The sequence below is a fragment of the Pteropus alecto genome, unplaced genomic scaffold, assembly GCF_000325575.1.
Source record: "Pteropus alecto unplaced genomic scaffold, ASM32557v1 scaffold177, whole genome shotgun sequence".
Classification (NCBI taxonomy): Eukaryota; Metazoa; Chordata; class Mammalia; order Chiroptera; family Pteropodidae; genus Pteropus; species Pteropus alecto.
This window is the reverse complement of record NW_006442207.1, coordinates 3,532,338-3,552,908: the sequence shown is the minus strand read 5'-3', so window position 1 is coordinate 3,552,908 and position 20,571 is coordinate 3,532,338. Positions and strand designations below refer to the sequence as shown.

Genomic DNA, 20,571 nt, shown 5'->3' with positions numbered 1-20,571 from the left:
GAATTGTAGGATGAGTGTTTGCTTTGTATGAGCTTGCCCGTACAAAAGAACATCAGGAAATTTGGCATTTAGATCAGATTCAGGCACATGAGGCCATTATTCCCATGGAAAGAGTCCTTGAAGAAGCCTGGCCATCTTCCCTTGGTAAAACTTTATCAAAGGCTTCACTCTGGGCGCCTGTGAAATGATTTTTTTCAATCTCCAGTGATTCCTTTTCTCATAAAACATCCTTTACTGTGATTCATGTAGATATCGGGTGCTAGAGAATTATTGCTCGTTTTATTATCTTTCATGGCCTGGAAAGATACATTCTTGAGGACTGAGTTCAGTTCTTCTGGGCTCAGCTTCATGCCCAAGAATTGGCTGATCCTCACATGATATTAATAGGAAATTTTCTTTTCCTTTCATGTGCAGCCAGCCATGAACATGGTCAAACCGTGAGCCATTTGGCACATTTCCTTAAAGGGGCCATTCAAAATATTCTTCAAGTGAATATAGATTGTCAGCGATCTTTATTGAATTCCAGAAATGATAACTGGAAATAACAACATCTCTGGGATTTCTCATGCTGTAAATACCCTTGGCCTTGGACTTGAAGAATGACTTGGGGCAGAGCTGAATGAGGAAGCGAGAGGTGCAGAAGCATGGCTCCCTCTGACTCTTTACAAGTTTGAGCACTAACTGCATGTCTTAACATGGTGAACGTTCCCAGTTGAGAACAGTCTGGACCTGGGTGGAGTCTCCCTTGATGTGGAGCAGATTGACGAACTCCTTTAGTCACGTGGTTCTGATGGCTTTCCAGAACCGGTGGCACTCCAAGGGCCATTCTCCCGTGGGGGGTTTGCAGTGCCGCGGCCACCAGGTGGACGCCAGGTACACATCAGGCGCCATGCGTACCTCTCAATACGTCGTTATCGAAAATCCATCCTTTACTCACCTTAGTTTTTACCTAACATCCTTTTTCTGTTCCAGGAACCCACGGGACACCACATTACATTTGGTTTTCACATCTGCTCCAGCTCCTCTTGGCCAGGACTGAGTTTTAACTGCTTTGCACAGAGTCTGAGAACGTTAGCGCAGTTTCCTTGAAGCAGTGCAGCTCGCTACATTCAAGCACTTGTGCAAATAGCGTAAGGCTATCGTGGCTCCTAACAGCGTTTCAAGGTGGTGAGCATCTGTGTTTCCCGTTTCCACTGCAAGAACTGCTGCTGCTTACTTAGTCTAATCCTGCCAGATGAGTAATTGGGTCTGCATGAGCGTTTCCTCAGGTAGAGCATATTTCATGGGATTTTTTAAGCTGCTGCCTTATATGCAATAATTGTCCAATTACAAGACTTATGTTCATATTTTAGCCATTCTCTTTTCCCTACCTACATCTCCAGCTTAGATAAATATGGCTTTAATCGCTCAGAAGATTTAACGTGAGTGTAATTATTTTTTAGCCCTCAGTTTCCCCTCCATCGACTCTTTTCCCTTTGCCTATTTGCCTAGAAACATGCTTAAGGTTCTCCAGGCATTAAAAAGCAAAGAAAAAATGTTTCTTGTAACCTAGTTACTGTCCGATTCCCTTGATCCATTCATGGCTGGAATTCTTGAAAGCCCCGGCTTTGTCATTATTTCCATTCTTCCTCGTGCTTTTATTCCTGCATCCAGGATAATCGGGCCTCCTTCCTCACTGCTTGAAACTTCTCTGTGAGGGTGATAGATGAGTCTCGAGGACAGGGAGCTTTCCTCGGTTCTGCTCCTTCTCATGCTCTTGGAGCATTGGACGGTGTTGGACGGTCCCTCTTAACGTGTCTCTCCCTTGACTTTTACGGCATGAGATGATCATGGTTTTCTTTTTACTCTCTGACCTTATTTCTCTAGCATCCCTTCCTCTTCCCATCCTATCGATGTCATCATTTCCCAGAATTGTCCTCACCTGTTTGATTTCTCTACGCCACCTCGTCTGCACATGTGTCTTTATTACATTATTCCATCTGTGTCAGTCACTCTGGTTCTTCTCTTAAGTCCCAGTGTCCCATTTCCAATTGAATCTCCCCCTAATGCATTTAACCTGCTCAATATCTTTAAAAACAGTCTTTCCCACCAAATCAGTTCTGCTTGAGCTTTTCCTGTTTCCTATTAGTGCTACCACACTTCTCCCGGGAGCCCAGACTTGAAATCTTGAATTTTTTTTCACCGCAACCTCTTTCTTGTCCCCCATAATTAATCAGCAAAAGCTATCAGTTATTCCTTAACAATATCTTTCTATATTTCCTTCATTCAGTAAATATTTATCGAGCGCTCACTGTATGCCAAACATTCTGCTAGCACATTTTTGTTTTGCTTTTCTGTCTCTAGTTTGTCCCCTGGCAGTTAATTCAACAGTGTTGCCAGATGTATGTTCAGAATATTCTATTCTAATTTTGTCACCTCCATGCTTAGAAACATTTAATGGCTGCCCTTTGCCTACTGCACAATACAGAGTACTCTGTAGAACCCTAAGGATTCTATGGAACCCCTTCAAGGTGCCAAAGCATGCGAGTATAACGCAAGAAGCACTTAAGCCAGATAGTTCGACTTCTGTTTCATGATTTGTTTTAAAAAGCCAAAAAAAAAAAAAAAGTTTTGCAAACTGTTTAAGCTTTTGCCTGATGCTTAATGCCCTCTTCCATCAAACCCTAAATGACTCCAACCTCTTATGCTGCTAGCTAACTACAGACAACCTGCGTTTTAAGCAAACCAGACAACTAGTTGTCACCAGTGAGAATCAAGTGCACCACCCCTCCAAGCCTTTACTCACACCATTACCTTTTCCTGGAATGCCCTGTACTCCTCTTCCCACATCGAATTCTGTTAAAAGGTAGCTCAAATTTCAGAAAGAGCTTTTCTGTTTCTGAAAATCTATGAACTTGGTTTCACTGATCTTTTCGACACTAATTAAAATGCTTGATTTTGTTATTTGTATTCATGCCTTAGATGCCCCCCCAAAGAGTTTTAGACTCCACAAAGGCAAAAATAATGCTCTGTATAACTTTCTGTTTTCCATGGTAGCTAACATAGTACCTTATCTATAGAAAGCAATTGATAGACATTTGTTGAATGAATGAACAAATCTGTTTTCCTCTGGTTTTGCCCTGAAGGGGCCTGTATGAGTTCCTGTCAAACAGGAAAAAAAAAAAAGTACAAACTTTTGTGTTTATTCCTGTAAAAGAGAGCAAGAGAAAAGAAAAAAAGAATGAAAAGGGGGGGGGCGGATAAAAATATGTACAAAAAGCATACTTTCTTATTCAGTAAAAAAAAGTAGGAAAGGTAAGTAATAATCCTTCCTCACTTGGTATTTGGTTAACTTTTTTTGCATCTTTATTTTACATTCACGTAGGAGACGCTAACTCAGTAAGGCTTCCAGTCTCCCTGGAGATAAGAAGGACTGCTATGCTCATTATGTAGATGGGGAGACACGGATCATCCGTGACTCAAACAAGGACACATGGCAGAGAAATAGAGCATAAATCACCAGGTGCTGGTTATAAGCTTCAGATTTTCAGCTTGTGACTTTTCAGCTTTTGTCACTCTTCCCAAAGTTGTGTTCCACCATCCTTAAGATGACAATAGCTGACTTAAATTCTTCTTTATGCATTCAATAACATCAACAGTAAATGTTTTTTGAGCACTTGGTGTTTATCATTATGTACACACACAGCTCCAACTTTCACGCAGAAAATCCACAGTGCCATATTCTCAGCAGATCCCACCAAGAAACCAGCTGAAGCAGGTGGCGTGAATAGTTAAGCTCTGCCATGTCAACTCGAGTTCTCAAGAGATGCAAATGTTTCCTGTCATCACTTTTCGCTGGCTTGTCAGTTTTGCTCATGGAGGAATAGCTATTGCATCCATGTTACATTCATGTAATGTTGGACTGTGAGCATCACTTGGCTTTTTCCAAGCAGAACTTATAGCTGATAACAAGCTGTTGCTGAGAAAATGAGTATTTTTCTGAAATCGGTTCTGCATGGAAACAGCTGACCTGTTTCTGTTGCTGTAACGTGGTCCTTTTGCTCTTGGTCGATTTTGAGTAATGGCCTCACTTCTCTAGAAAAGAGATTTTACTTGAAGTCCATTCAGAGATTTGGTTCAACAACCTGGACTGTACAGGTCTCAGAAAATCTCTTTTGAACCTTCCAATAATAGACTTTCTCACTTGCCATTCATCCTTCACAACCAAGCATGTAGTTTCGTTGTTCGCTGTGCCCTGTTTTCCGTTCTGACCTGCTTTATCAACTTGGGATACAAATAAAATCTCTTTTATTTTTCTAATTAATTACTTGAGTTCCCATTTGCCCTCATTGCAGGAAGTCCGATATCTTCTTCATCGTTTTTTTCCCCCCTCAATCCAGGAACTTAACTTGGTCTGTAAGGTGTCGGTCTTATTTCTAAATAATCAGGCAGAAAAAAGAACTGGAGTCATTGTCATTTGCATAATGTCACTTTTGAAAACTAGTCCTGTATAGATCTGTGGCCCCTCATCCAATCAACAGTGGCACCTTACCAGGCCAGGTTCCTGCTTAGTTTGCAGTTTAGCTTATAAGTTGCAACAGGCATGATGTTAAAAGATTTCAGCACTGGTATGGCATGGGCATTGAATAGTCAGCCATAAATACCATGTAGCGTCATAGAGAGTACCAGCTGATTGTTAGTTCTAGATAACAGTCCTTTTTAGTTGATATACCCATGGTCAGCCCTTTTCCCCCAAAGAACCCTGACGGTGCTAAAACAGCTGAATCTAGAGGAGCATCTAGACTAAACCACGTGCTGTACCAGAACCAGCCCACCTCCAGAGCTGTGGAAGAACTGGATCACTATTCTTGACACTCTCTTTCTTCAGGATATTGTGTTTCAGGGATATTTTTACCTTTGTCAATTACAAGGATTGCTTACAATCTAGGGACCAAAGGTGGAGTTCCTTTCCTTCCAGAGGTCCTCTGTGTTAACTTCCCAGGACTGCCATAACAAGGGACCACAAACCGGGTGGCTTAAAACAACTGACGCTTATTCTCTCACGATTCTGGAAGCTAAAAGTATGAAATCCTGACCCCTTGGCAAGGTCATGCTGCCTCTGAGATCCTCAGAGAAGAATCCTTCCTTGCCTCTTCCTAGTTTCGATGGTTTGCCAACAATCCTTAGAATTCCTTGGCATGCAATACTTCAGTCTCTGCCTCTATCATCTCGTGGTATTCTCTCTCTGTGTGCCTGTGTCTCTGTGTCTCTCTTCCACTTCTTATAAAGACACGAGTTATATTGGATTAAGAGCCCACCCTATTCCAGTATGACCTCATTTTAACTAATTTCATCTGCACTGACCCTAATTTCAGATAAGGTCACATTTTGAGGTACTGGGAGTTAGGACTTCAACATGTCTTTTTGGGGGGGAAGAGAGGGCACAATTCAACCCATAACAGCTCCTATACTCTTTTACAAATAATTATACCTCCCCTTTCAAAGTTCTTCATATCTAGGAGCAACTCTCATACAAAGAGGCAAAATTCCATGTTATACAACTTTAACCTAGGATAATAGGTCCCTACTTGCCTATATTTTCATAAGCCACAGAACCACCCAGGAAACTCATTAGTAAGACAAAGAAGGTCTTCTCCAAGGAGACTTTCTGTTACTCCCTGTACAGAGAATTTCTCTTAGGAGAAAACAAACAAGCAAGCAAACTTTACCCCACTGTAAATCATATCAGACTTGTTCGACCAAAGAAATTAGCTACACGAAGACAAGGACTTTGTGCTCTCATACCAAATGAGAGCTTTTCTCTGCTTTTCTGCCCCAATAGAATCTAGGAAAATTGTCATAGCTCTTGTTTTTAATTCAGAAAATTGAGATTTGGGGAAGTGAAGTGGCTGTGCAGGTCACTCAAATGATAAGTGACAGAAATGTGATTAAGAACCTTCACATCTTCATAGCTCTGACTGCCAGGCCAATGTGAATTCCATCCATCTTTCAACACCCAGCTGTAGTCCCTCAACTTTGAAGACAGTATTTTTTCGCCTTCCGCTGATGGACCATTGATCTCGGAAAGTGAGGTTAGAATGAGAATCTACGTTTGAATGAGAGCCGGAGGACTTTAGCTCTTATTTAGCAGGCAGTCAGGCTTTTTAAAAAAAGAAGAATGACACTATCAGGATTGAACTTTTGGAAGATTCATCTGTGAGATATAATCAAGTGTGAGAGAAGAGAATCAGGGATCCATTAGAAACCCAGTGGGAAAGTTCCAGAAAGAGGAAATACAGAATAAGAACATTGGCAGAGGTCAAAGATGGTTCCAAGGGCTGAGCCTTTAGAAGATAATGCTTCTTTAAAAATAGGGTTCGTGAAAAGGGCTGATACGGGAGGGAACGTGAATTCAACACTGGAGATATAAGGTGTGATGTCCTTATATGGTTAGGTGTTTCAAAGGAGACATCTCATTGAAAGTGTATGTCTTTTAAAATGAGGGAATAGAGATTTTAAGTGTGGTCTTTGGAATGTAAACCCTGCAGGACACACCCTAATGGCACGTGGACCTTCGGTGTACCGACACCGCTCCATCTGTTGAATAATAGTTCACCAAGCACCGTGTGCTGTGCCCTGTATCAGGAGATGGGTTTACAAAAACAGCCGATGCCATCCTTGTTCTCAAAGTTGAATAGACAGTCTCATGGTACAGGGCTATGACAGAGAAGAGTTATGGAGATGGACAGAAGGTAGTAGCTACGAGGGTGTTCAGAGAGGCGTCCAGGGAGCTGGACCTGAAAGGAGGAGAAGTGGACGAGGTGTTTCCATCCTGAGGTCGCAGCAAGAGCAGAAGCAGAGAGGGAGAGGGTGTGGAGGGTGTGGACACCTGGGAAACTGCAGGCGGGCCAGCAGTGTTCAGCGCAGGTGTTAGTGAGGGGTGGAAAGGCCAGAGATAAGGACTATGGACCATGACAAGGACAAAAACCAGTTCCAGTTCCAGTGAGGAAGTGTAAGACCAAGAAGGAAGAGAAGGGATCCCAAAAAGAATTTCATTCTTAGAGAACAAAGTTTTCATGCTTGAGGAAGCATCAAAGACCATTCCACTCCAGCCACCTCAATTAACAGATAAGTAAACAGAGCTCAGAAAGCTTAGATGGCTCAAGATCACATGGATGAGCTAAGACTAAGGCTCCCTGATCAATGTCCCAGCTCCCAGCTCCTCAGTGAAGAAAACTAAGACTCAAAAAGGGAGAGTGACTTTCTCAAGTCACCCCAGTCCATTAGCATCTATGTCAGAGCTTCGGATTCTTAGGCCAATGCTCTTTTCTCTGCCCCATAGGTCACTGCTATTGACCTAATGTGTCTTTCCAAAATTCATGTTGAAACTTAATCCCCAATGTGATGGTGTTTGGAGGTGGGACATTTGGGAGGTGATTAGATCATAAGGGCAGAACCTCATGAATGGATTAGTGTCCTTGTAAAAGGAAACCCAGAAAGTTCCTTCAGCCCTTTCACCATGTAAGGACACAGCAAGAAGACAGGAGTCTGTAAACCAAGAAGTGGGCTCTCATGAGACAGAATCTGCAGGCACCTTGATCTTAGACTTCTTAGCCTCCAGAACTGTGAGCAATAAATTCCTATTGTTTATAAGCTATCTAGTCTATGGTATTCTGTTATAGCAGCCCAAACAGACTGATACAATCATGGAGATGAAGCACCTTTGAGAAACCACAAGAACAATGCCATAGTCATACCTGCGATGTGACGGACAGGAAACCAAGATAAAGGTTGTAAGAAATAAAGAGTCTGACAAACTATGAATGCAGGATGTGGGGAACACGATTGGCAGGGATGCTATAGGTCCTTCAGAATCACAGCAGAGGAAAAGACCATGAACCAGGATCTAGAAACATGCAGGAAGATGAGAAAGGTTTCTAGAGGTAGTAGAGAATGGGGAATGGGTGGAATCTGCAGGTGATGAAGACTCCCCAAGAGCAGTCATTACTGTGAAACAGGTGGAAGGAGAGTCTGGAAGCGGTAGCTGAAAGAGGGTCCCCTAAGGTCTCCTGGTCTCATAAGGAGGTTTTGACAAAGTGGTCATAGAGAAGTGTTAAAAATCAGAGTGAGGGATAAAGTAGAATTCCTCAGGACACAGAGTCTGAGACGAGACATTCTGACTAGGGTAGCCTGGGCAAGGCACTACTGACCCAAAAAGGAAGAAGAATGTGGGCAGAGGTGGCAGGAAATAAGGGTTTGAGGGTAGGATGGTAATTTTTCGAATGCAGAGTTGAGGGAGGCAAAATTTGGGGCATCTTGGATCAGTGTGACACAATTAAGCACTTGTGTGCCAGGCATCGGGCCAAGTGCCTGAGGTGCTTGTCTGTTTACCTTTGCGGAATCCCTTCAAGGCAGGTACACATAGCCTCCTTTGGCAGATGAGGAAATTGAGACTCAGAGAGGTTAAGTAACTTACCCAATGTCACATAGCTCATAAGTGGTAGAGCCAGGGTTTAAACTCTGTCTGGCTCCAGAGTCCAAGCTTGTACCTACTATGCTTTACCTCATCTACAAAAGGGTCAGCACAAGAACTGTAGTGATGTAACTTCCAGCTCCAAAGTTTATGGCAGAATGTTAAGTTTCTGTAAAACTCTTTTGTTTAGGACTTGAAAAGGTGCTATAGGTTTGCATCCCATCTCTGCCCTTAGCAGCCTACTGAATTAGGGTAAATTACCTGACCTTAATGAACTGACTTATGCTTTTTATAGAGATGCCATAATGAAAGTATACCAGTATACTGGAATACCAGTAATAATCAAGAGACCAGTTATAGCAGAGCCTCCAAAGTGCTCCTATTAAAACACAAATCACTTCTTGTCATTGCTCTGATCAAAACCATTCAGTAGGTTCTCGACTCAGAGTAAAATCTGGTCTTTACAATAATCCATAAGTTATTGTAACTACCTGGTCTCTTGCTGTTCCTTGAATACACCAGGCACACTCTCTTTGCCTGGGAAACTCAACCTGCCCCCATGATAGCTCAGATAGCTTAGTTCATTCCCTCACTCCCCCAATTCATTGATCAAATGTCTTAGTGAAGTCTCCTGTCTCTTTTATGTAAAATTGTATTTTCTATTCCCCTTCTCCATGGCTCCAGGTATCGACTGCTGTGTGACAAATCTCCCCCAAAACTTAGTGGGTTAAAACATACAGAAACATTTTATTTCTCCTGGTCTCTGAGGATCAGGAATTATGGAAAGACTAAGCCGTGGGATTCTGGCTTCTGGATCTCTCGTGTGGTTGTAAGTCAGATGGTAGCTAGAACTGGAACACTGCAGAATTCAAGCATCTGGAGCTGGCTGCATTTCTCTCTCTCTCTTCATCCACAGTAATCTCAGAGCCCTTCCATGTGGTCTCGCCATGTGGGCTAGTTTGAACTACCTCATAGCAGAGCGGCCTCAGGGCAATGGGCTGTTTATGTGGTGGCTGAGACTTTATAGGCAAATATTCCAGCAAATAAGGTGGAAGCAGCATTGTTTCATATTATTTAGCCTTGGAATTCATATAGCATCAATGCCATGTACAGTCTATTGGTTGAAAAGTCACAAAACTCCATTCTGTTTCAAGGGGAAGAAGCAGAGAACCCATCTCTTAATCGGAGAAGGGTCAAAGTCACATTATAAATAACCTGAAGAATAGGAGAGATTGTTGCCACCTGTGTGAACAATTCAGCTTGTCACATCTTCACTTTCTCCTTCTCACCTTCATATGCTATTTAATTGACTTATTCATTTTCTATATTATCTGTTTTCCTACATTAAAGTGTCATCCTGTTTTGTTCACTTTTCTGCATTCTCAGAGCATAGAACAGAGCCGGGCATATGATATTCAGCAACCACTTGTTGAACGAATGAATGGTGTCTACTAATCCTAACTGTTGGTCTCTTAGCTAGATATTAATATAACCATTTAACGGATGAAGAAATGAGGTTCAGGAAGGTTTGATAACTTAGGTAGGCTCACTCAGCTACAAAACGGAAGAGCTGGCATTTAAATGCCCGTCTCGCTCTTTCCAGTATTCCAGGCTGTTCATCACATACCCGAACCTCTTTGGACTCCCCCGTACCCTCTGCCCGTGTCCCTGCACTGACACACACACCGCCACCATCCACTAGCAGACCAAAATTCAATTCTTCCCCAGTTGGTTGTGTTCAAGCTAAGAGCAAAGCAATCACACTTTAAATCCCCTTATAAGCGGATATTTCCGAGCATGTTCAGGGGTGACCAGCACATTTTGCATTCAGATCTTATTTCTGGTTTGCTGTGAAGAGGCAATTAAAGGAAAGGTTAGGCAGCTTTTTAAATAGCCAAGTCAAACTCGAGGCTTATTTTCGCCTTGCTGTCTTTATAGGCGTTTTATCAATATTTATCACTATTTCCCTTAGGGAGCCCTCAGATCTGTGATATTTGAAATAATAAAGCCTCTCCGTTGGCCCTTTCAAAGGTTCACGGTGAAACCGCGCCATTAGCATTCACAGTTCCTCATTTACGAGGCCGGTTTTGCCCTTATCTGCATATTCCTCACTGTTTCTCCAATGAGGGTTTCACATAATAGTGTTTGAAGGCTAAAGACTTCAAAGCAAATTCTTTACCATTTTTATCTTGAAGAAATATTCACTATTTGTATAATTAAAGTGAAGTCTTCCTAGAGAAAGTGACAACTCAAATAATCTTAAACGTACCTCCAAGAAAGAAGCTGTCAAAATGACATTTAGTTGTGCAGTCACATTCTCTAAGGCCTTTGCTTCTCCTCCTGATTTCTTGTAATCTTTGAAGGTTATGTCATGGCTGACTTGGATCACTTTTTAAATTATTATGGCCTCCTTTCAACGTGAGTTCTGAGAGTGAGGGGCTCTACCTTCCCTTGCTCCAGATTTTGTCTCTGCATTGTCACCAAGCATTTCAAACAAAACAAAAGCCAAAAACAAACCTTCTTTGACCCGGGTTTTCCCACTAACTGCTATCTTCCCTCTGCTCTCCTCTCTCTCTCTCTCTCTCTCTCTCTCTCTCTCTCTCTCTCTCTCTCTCTCTCTCTCTCTCCCCCCACCCTCTCCTCTCCCTTTTTCCCTCCCTTCCCTCCCTCCCCTAAAGGTTTTTAGCACATCTGTGTATCTTCTGTCTCTGTTTCTTTACCTCCTAAATTACATAGCAAAGATTTGCCAATGACCTCCAACCTCATTGGCAGATTTAAGGGAAGCTTTCAAGTTCTCTTTTTAATTGACCATTTACCTCCTGTTTTGACTTCGGACTTCTCACTTTGCACCCTACGCAGTGTTCAAGCTTCCCCTCATCTAGGATGTCTTCAGAGTAGCTGGACAGTTAGTATCATAATTCATGCGACCTTGCACACAGGGCTTGCTACGACGTCATGGGGAAGAGGAGGAAGCCGGAAGTAGGTTGAGCCAAGGCTAGGGAAATTGGCCCATCTCCAGGCGGGGCACTTTGCAGCTTAGCACTTGTGTTTCGAGAACCCCAGTGTTTTTCCTTGAGTCTGCATGCCTGCGCACACTGGCCCAAAGAAGTGCACGTGCAGGAGTTTGCAGTGTAGAAAGAAAAACATAGTTTAATGTTGAATTGGCCACTTCAGAGGCGGACAGCTTTGTGCTAAAAACTTGATTCCCCGAGAGCATGTAGGTTACAGATTATACAGGGCAAAATCACAAGACGCCATGGGTTAAGGGACTGGAGTCGTGCTGGGAGCTGATTGGAAACAGGTGAGATGAGGGTGATGAATCATTTCTTCAGGTCTCGAGGACAGCTCTGAGGTCTTTTCTGGCGTCCCTCTGTCCAGTCTCATAGGAAAGTAGCCAGGGCCTCGTTCCACCTTAGGGCTCAGGAGCTGAAACATAACTTAGGTCAAGATGTTATCTTTAGCCTGCCAGAGGTCCAGACCTTGTGACCATTAGGTCTGAGCTACTATCTTCTGCTGCCTCGGGGACTGCTGATTATCTGGGGGAAAGGCCAGGCATCTGAGGGGTATAAATATATATGTATATATGTATATATGGAGAGAGAGGGCTGGGGGAGAGAGTTTTCTAGGTTTTAAAACTAAATTTAATCAAAGTCATAAAAGGGCTTGGAAAAGTTGTGCTAGACCTGGGCCAAAACTAGTTCTTGGGGTCCCGTCTAGAATTCAGTAAAGATTTCCAGGCAATGCCTATATTCATTCAATGAGAATTCACCAAGTATCAGTTCTGTGTTTGATTTGATGCTAGGCACAGGGAATGCTGAGGTACAGAAACACAGTAGCTTTCCTTAAGTTGCTCACTGGGGAAGCAGAGAGACAGAAAGGTGAAGAGATAAGTAGCTAAAAAACATGTGGAAAAGTACGATTAAGCAACAGTGTCCATATCAGTGGCCATGGAAATAAATGTTATTGACTTTGTTTAATCAGTTCTTTCAAGGGTTTGATATGGGACGTTTTAGGTGTTATATTGTAGACACATGATATGAATTGCTTTTCTCAAACACGTGAATAAACAAAATGCATTGATATTTTTATAAATAGCTGTTAAGAGCTGCTAGGAAACCTGGGAACCTATTATTTTGCACATTTCTTCACCCACACAAACACCACTGTTTTCTTCACTGCTTAGTTTGTTTAAACCTCACATTCTTCTATCATCTCATAATTATCTACTCCCATCTGTTAATTTTGCCATCCAGAATGAAACAAAAATGGCAGAATATCTAACTAAAGAGAACAGATTTTTGATAGGCAGTATTCAGAAGTCAAGACAGATATGATAAACAACAAAAAAAACCTTAATAATTTTACAATTTAACAATGTCTAATCATACATTTAAAAAAATTAAGACCTCGGTGATATGTCTAAAAAGGAAGACATTAAAACTGTAATAGACAATTTAGAAAATACCAAGAACGGTGAATTAAAAAATTTATAGGATGTGGTCAAAGCTGCGCTTATTGTCAAATTCATAATCTTAAATTTTTTTTTATCATTTAAAGCATAGGCTTTGGATTAGTTAAACCTGGATTTAAATCCCAACCACGAGAACTTACTAAATGACCTTAAATGACCTTCTTCCCTCAGCTTCTTGTTTTTTCATATATAAGATAAAATACTGATGGCTTGCAATGAGGAATAAACTTATGAAGAGTGTTGAACATAGCATCTGGTATGGAATAGGTATTTGACAGTAGTAGCTGCTATTGAAGATTTACTTAAGAGTAAGTTTTGTATTACGACTATTTAATAAAAGTTTTAAAATACTCATCTGATCTCAATGATTCAAGAGCTTTGAAATGCTCTAAATGTGTCATACGTGTCTTCATATAATAAATCTATTTTTGCTCATTTTTTTGGACTTGATATGAGTGCTCCTGGTAGTTTTTAATGAAGCCCTCACAGATTTTATATCATTGGTTATGGGATAAACAAATTATTTGCTAAAATGATGTTCTAGCTTTCTTTTTGGGAATTTCCTCCATAGAACAGGTTGTACATGGCAATATTAAGCATCAAATCTGATTCATAACAGTTTCAGATGTGTAAAAAAGATTTTAATTTGAGAAAGGGTCCATTTGGGTTATTTAGATTCTAAGAACTGAAACCGCTTTGTTCTGTTTCTCTGGCTTCTGGGAGAAGAGGAGATATGAATTCAATTAGCACGTTGGTGATTTCTTTATCCTTCATTTTCGGGAGGGGAGATGCTTCCTATGCATAGTGGTGTCAGGTTACATCAAAAGAGGGGGAAACAGTGTCTTGGTTTTTAATTTTCTACCAAAAAGGAAAGGCACCCATTTCGTTCTGCTCTAATTAGTATGAGAGCTGGTGCATGACTTTGAGAGCAGGCAGATGCTTTGAAGGCAGTGTAACAGGTCTTCATTAATCTCCCTGCAGGATTTTTGCTTCTGCTAGGTCTAGGCTGAAGGCAAAGGCTCAGGAAGGTGAGCAGTCACAGAGCCCTAACCAACCTAAGTCTGGTTTTAGAAAGAACAGTCAAGATGTTGAGAAAAATAGCTTTCTCACAACTTCCCACCTCCTTCTATATCAGAAATACGAAGATGATTGTTTTATTTGGAATTTAGAAATTAAAAAAGATATATTTGAAGTCAGTAACAAGCTTAAAGATAAGGACATTTACTGTGAAGGTGCTGGGATTAACTGGACTTTTCCAGCCTGTCTTCTGGAGGAAGCCAGGACGCAATTGTGTAGAATGTTCAGTCTGCCACAGAATTCTTGCTTTTCTAATGAGGAAACAGAGGCCCGCAGTGGTAAACTATGGATTAAACAACTCATTAGTGCTGGTTTTTTTTGTTTTTGTTTTTTTTTAACTAAGCCCTGAAATCTTGATCCAATAATAAATTAGTTCCATAAAGGGAGCTTCTCTAACCCACTGGTTCTAACTCACGTTCTTCAAAGAGCCTATGTCGTGTATACACATCTGGAGGCGACTTCCCCTCCACTGCTGAGAGAGCAAAGTGTAGAGTGTTGTGAGTGACATTCTGCTGCTCCCGTCCCAGCAAGACCGGTACATTTGAGCTTCTGCAAGGCCGCTGAGAGTCTATATTGCTCAGATGTTTAATCCATGGACTTCTGGTTAACTGAGCACCTATTTGTACAAGGCACTATGGAGGTTCAGAGATGAATCAAATACTGAGATTCCACCATATCCTTTAAACCATCACTTAGGGAAAATTTTTTGACATAGGTTGGGTAAGGTCCAGGGCTTCCTTTAGGCTAGAAGTCACAAACTCAAATGCCTGCAGAGGCCCAGCTGACAGCATAAATGAGTGATTTTGGCTGCATATAAAACAGTTTTGGGGGTGGGGGGGGCGTGGACAGTTTCCAGCTGGAGAGTGCTTGCCTGTTTCAAAGGGGCAGCTGCTACTCATTTCCAGCCAATTGTGTTCCCGTGTAGAAAGGCAGGCCGAGTATGGCCAGTCCCGAAGTTTTCTCAGGAAAAGCCAGAAATCTCAATTTTGTGTAAAATCTCTCAAATTTCCAAAAGGACTGTACAGGCCAAATGTCTGCAGCTCAGTTTGCAATCTCCCGCCTAGTCACGTGAGAACGGTCACAGAGAGCAGTGCTCAGTGCCCTTCGTAATAATTCTTTTTCATTTCACTCCATACCTTGCTCCTTCCTGCCTCCCCTTAACCTTTCTCCTCCCTCCGCCTGCTTGGGGCCCCAGGCTGGGTTCAGTTGACATCCGGAAGAGGAATGCTGAGTGTCAACTGTGGGTGCAGACAACCTTGAGATACATTACTCTCGTGATAAGCACCTCACTGTAGATTTTTAATTTAAAAAAGGGCAATATTTATGATTTGCTTCTTCCAGGGAAGAGCTATCAGTTTTGGTAAACACTTGAAGGCCGAGACACATAACAAAACTTGTGCGTTGATACACAATAAAGAATTCCATTTTGAAGTGAGTGAGAAAAGCATCAAATGCCACATGAAAGTCACTGCCCGAAGGGCTACATCAGTATGAAAACTGGATTAAAAAATTCGAAAGGGACCAATGGGCCAACCATTGAAAGACCTGCATATGGTATCTTTCTCTCCCATCCCCCTTTCCTCCCTTTCTCCCTCCCTTGCTTCCTCTCTCAAAGAGATAATGTGACTATCAGAACAACAAATACAGACGGACAGTAGCCAATTATATTTAAAGCGTCGCCTGTTATACAGGCATCATGAGCTAAAGGTTAGGAATATCAACTGTGGGGAGCGCTTTAGGAGTCAGTGAGAGATAGATAACAGGAGGGATAAACAGGATCAGAGAAAGAGAAGGCTCAAGTGACCCATAAGTAGAGATCTGAGGGGTAGTATTACATGTATTATCAAAAGAGCTGACTTTGGGGTACAAGATAGGACGGTAAATGAAATCCATAGGGGATGATGGAGAATAGGTGTGAAGGGTTAGGGCTTATGGTCTAGGTAATATGTAAACATATGCAGTGTTATATTGAAAACTGGTAAACACCTGGCTCTCCTAAAGGTGGGAGGAAGCCTTGATTTGCAGCATTTGCTTGTTTTCCCGGTGTAAATACTCCCACCATGACTGGTTTTAAGCTATCAATGTGAAGTCACTGAAGTGGAGCTGGGAAGACATGTGCACAACTTGCTCTCCAGCAAGGTGAAAGGTAAGGGAGGTGAAATCGATGAAGTCAAAGAAAACTCAAGATCTCGAGGTGCCTCAGGTCTGAGGTATGATGCAGTCTAAGGAGTGGCAGAAGCAGAGTGAATACAGAGGTCATGGAGCCGAAGAGGTGAAAACAGAGTAGAAAAGACTTCTATGTCTGCGAGGGTGACTGTGGGGGAAGAGGTGAAGGACAGAGTTTGTGATCCAGGTCTGTGATCCATCAAAGGAATTGTGACGGTGTGCTCGAGGTCAGTGGATGTCAGAGTGAGATGTCATGTGATGTTGTGTGCCACCATTCATTGCCAGTCATTGAGCCTCATCTGTGGACATGATGCTGTGTGGACTATAAAGATGTACAAGACAACATTCCTGTCCATTTAATAGGGAAATAAGGTCTGTACATAGGTTACGTTGAGTGTCATATGACTGGTATGGATAAGGTATGCTACGGATTAAAAAGATGAGTCTTAATATTAATGATAAACACCGCTTATTTGAGCCATTACAATGTGCCTAGCATTGTGTTAAGTACTTTACCTGCATTCAGTGTAATCTTCAGAGCAACTCATTCTACAGAGGAGGAAACTGAGTCAGAAAAGTTTGAATACCTCATCCAAGGTCGTACATCCGGCCAGTGGCAAAGCCCAGCCTGGATCATAGGTTTTTCTAAAGCCAAAAACCTGTCCCTAACCACTGTGCGTACTGCCCCCACCCCTTAAAGATAACACCGTGTTGGGGATGAAAGATGGTATAATAGGAGTTTGGAGTTTCTTTTTAAAAATTACTCAGCTTGCATATTCCTAAAGAGTCAATTCATGTTAAGAAATAATTTCCCTTGTGCTTGCATGTGACATGTATTTTTAGGATCTGCTGTTAGCAAGTGTATTTTTGTGTGATTGAGTGGGAGAGTGGGAAAAGTTTCACAGAGCTGTTTAAACCAGAACGCAGGGGCACGGCAGAGACCGTAAAATCTCTACCGTCTAAGGTTTTGGATAAACCACAAAGAAACGTGTTCTCCATTTATTATTCTATGTACATCCCCAGATGAATGACTAGTTAAAGGTATTGTTAACGCATTTTAAATGACCCATTTCCAGCAGCGAACAAAATCACTTACTGTGCCAAGCCAACTGGCCTTCCTGAGATTATAAAACCACAAAGTGAGGAAAACGTTAAAACTGCTAAAGCAAAAAGAATACGCAGTCGTGGAGAGAGAGAAAAATTGAGCTTTATTGTCTGTGCAGGCAGATGGCTGACCACTAGGTGGGCCTCAGTGTAATGTCCAGGGTAATTGGTTACTGGGGTGTTTCTGGCAAGGAAGATCAGATTTCAGCTTGGTACACAAGATCCTGGCTCATTGTTTCAGAGGCCCTGTTCTCTGCCTCCTCCCACAGCTCAGTCTGACAGTCGATCCAAAGCAGACAACTGAAATCAGAAAGTTACCTCTACTTTAAAATGCTTTTCTAGAAATAATGACATGAAAAGTAATTAAGGACCGGATTTCCTACCCATCATTCTCTTCTGCAAGTACAATTATCCGCAGATATAAAATTGCCTGCTTTGATAATTATACCCTCCACATGAGGGGCAAGTGGCTAATTATGCTCACATGTGGCCGATTGCACTCTCCATTAGCCAATTATGTGCACAATTATTTGTGCACTCGTGGAAAGTAGTGGCCTTCCTTTCAAATCCTCCTGCTTGAAGTGGCTGATGCAGTAACTGTCACACTGGAAATGTACTTGGTGGGGAGTGAAAGATAACAGATACCAGGAAATGCATAAGTGACCGGAGCTTGCAGATGAGCTCTGAAGCAAGTGGCATTAGAATCAAAGGGAACAGGAAGGACCCTAGGACGGAACAGGGCTGGCTGGCTGGCTGGCTGGCTGAGCAGCTCACACAGGGTGACCTTGGGTAAGTCCTTAACTTTCCTGCGGTTGTACTGGATCTGCATACACAATGAGGATTATGATGATGTCCAGTTCCCAGCACTATTGTAGGATGGGTCAGACAGCTCAGAGATTCACAATCTGCTTCAAGTAAAACACTGTATAAATATGAGCATTATCATGTGGATCAGCACATTTCCAATTACCAAGCAAAGGTATTACCCTCCATAGCAAAGCAGGACCACAGGTTTGGAGGGAGGGAAGTTCTGATAAGGAGAAGAAACTTGTTTCCTGAGCATTGATGTTTGTACTAATAACAGGAAATGACTGCGGTTACACAGAATTCATTCATTCATTCATTCATTCATTCAACAAACATGTATTAGTAAATGAGGGGAACTTTCACCTTACATCTAAAAAAATCTGGCATGAATTTTCAGTTTGATTAATAGGCATATTCAATGCCAGTGACTCCTATGGGCTATGATTAAAAAGTAAAAGACTAAACCAAAGAACTGTGGTTTCGATGCCATTGCTAGCAAGTGGCGTATGTCACAGTAATCAGGGGGTATGGCTGAGAAGCAAGATTGTAGCTTGGTCACTTACCTGTACCCCCATCTCTCCTCTCCCACACAGTAGAAGGGGATGGTCTGCCTCCTGGAGGTAAGTGTTCACAGAGGCAAGAATGCTAGACTAGTCTTGAAAGAGGTGTTTGCTAGAGGAATGGACATGGGGAGTGTGGCCACATGTAGAAAACCAAGGTATGGAATTGCCTGTCTAGGGTTAAGAGTGTGGACTCTGAAACCAGACTCTGCTTGGGCTTGAATCCTGGCTGTGTGATACTGGGTAAGCTACTTAACCTCTCAGTGCTTTTGCTCACTCTTCTGTAAAAAGGGGATTATAATTTACCTACACCATAAAGTTGGTACAAGCATCAAATTAGTAAATATAAAAATGGAAGTACTCAGAGTGATGACTAATACAGAGTAAGCATTGTCTAATTGCATCGTTGTTATTAATTGACTAAAAATAGACAAAAAAGTCCATTCAAAAAAAGCAATACCAATGGTTCTCAAACTTTAGTAAGTCTAAAAATCACATGGGTTACTTTTCAAATGAAGCAAATTCCTGGGTTTTATCCTCAGAGATTCTCATTCAGTGGGTTGGGCTAGAGCCCAGGAAACTTCATTTTAAACAAGCATCTTCCCAAACCCTCCACCCCCTGTGATTCTGATGCAGGTGACCTGAGGGGGATGCTTCGAGAAACAGAATCACACGGGAGCATCCTGTTTCTCACCTGGCATATCCAACACGAGAGAAGGAGATTCTAAGGACTCTTGTCAAAGGTCTTTTTTTCTGGGATGTCCGATCTTTTAGTTGGACTTCTTTAACAGTCAGTGAAAACCCTGAGCTGCAGCAGCTGTCTCCTCCGAAGCAGGGCTGTCTTCACTGTCACGGTCAGATGTGAATCTTTTTGGGCATACTTAGCAGCTTCCTCTCACGCTTCTATATTTTCAGGAGATAGTTTTTCTTCTTTTTTTTTACATTTATTTTTAATATTGACATTGTTATTTTGATGAATTCTATTTCTTTAATTCTGTAAATAAGAAAACAAAATCCTAAACATCTGCACTTAGGGGAACAAGGTACCAAAGCTGAATGCTCCCAGCTCCAGGGGATTCACAGCAGTGGGAATGGAGGTGGACTGAGGCCACAGTGCAAATCTATTGATCTGTTGTTGGATGCTCTGTATTTTCCAAAAAGAATCGGTTCTGCCTGCTGCGCGTCAATGCTTAAGGTAAGTGGCTCTTCCAAATACTAGCTTCTCAACCTAGCTTCTTTAAATAAGAACATTCGAATGGTAGCAAAAATAAAAACTGTTTCTAGGTTACAAAGGGACCCAGCACACAATGTGTCACACAGTTTTCTCCTTAGACGATGAGTGGTTGGGTGACTTTGTATATTTTATAACATCTCCCAGAGGATAAATGACGAAGCAATTGCTGAAAAGCTACTCTATAAACTAGACTCCTTCAGAATTATGCTGTTGGCCTAAAAAGGAACATCGATCAATTATAATAGAAATCTTCTTACATACTACCGAAAAAAGATACACATCCTGAATCTTTATAAAGACAAGTTCTCCTAAGTACCCACTAATACCAGAATGTATGACATATATTGTAATATATTCACTCAGACCTCATAAACTCTCAGGAATAGCAGACATAGTAAAGTCATCTACCCCCCATTGAAGGCTTGACTCCCCTACATTGCGTCCCTAAGAATGGCCTCTAGCTACTCTGCAGGGTGGATTTAACGGCCATCTGGGGGTGGCCATGTCCTCAGCCCTGCCCTAGTCAGTTTCCATCCATGGCTTTCTGGTGAGAACATTGGAGGCAGGCTTATCTGAAAAGAGCTCCCCAGGCGGAGGTGGGGGCAGGGGAGCTGAATCTAACAAGATAGGGATGTGATAAGGATAATCGGGATGCCAAAGTCTAGACTGAGAGACTCTCGCATCACGGTTTTGAGAACAG

At 42.0% G+C, this 20,571-nt stretch overlaps 1 pseudogene; it reads right to left on the bottom strand.

Moving 5' to 3' along the window:
* Positions 1-96: 96 nt before the first annotated feature.
* Positions 97-18,652, bottom strand: LOC102880034 (annotated as a pseudogene).
* Between the last annotated feature and the right edge of the window lie 1,919 nt (positions 18,653-20,571).